This window comes from Penaeus monodon, chromosome 31 (genome assembly GCF_015228065.2).
Source record: "Penaeus monodon isolate SGIC_2016 chromosome 31, NSTDA_Pmon_1, whole genome shotgun sequence".
Lineage (NCBI taxonomy): Eukaryota > Metazoa > Arthropoda > Malacostraca > Decapoda > Penaeidae > Penaeus > Penaeus monodon.
In genome coordinates, this window is record NC_051416.1 from 2845117 (window position 1) to 2845449 (window position 333).

The window sequence follows — 333 nt, forward strand, 5'->3', positions numbered from 1 at the left end:
GCACGTAACACCTCTCTTTCTCTCTTTTCACAACGTACAATAATAACATTAGTAACAATAAATAAAAAGGTATGTATGCAAAGTCAGCGCGATATGAGGGCAATAACTATTTTCAAAGCATTTTCTGAGAGTATTAGTTGTATACTTCGCAAAAATAAATTATTTTTCTGTGTCTATAATACAGAGAAATACATATAATAGATTTTTCTCGTAAAATTTCTGCGATATATGAATTGCATATACAATAGCCAGTCGTTCGTTGTGATAATATGCGTCTACTACAATACCTTGGTTTGTACACATATTTATATGTACGTATGTATGTATACATAC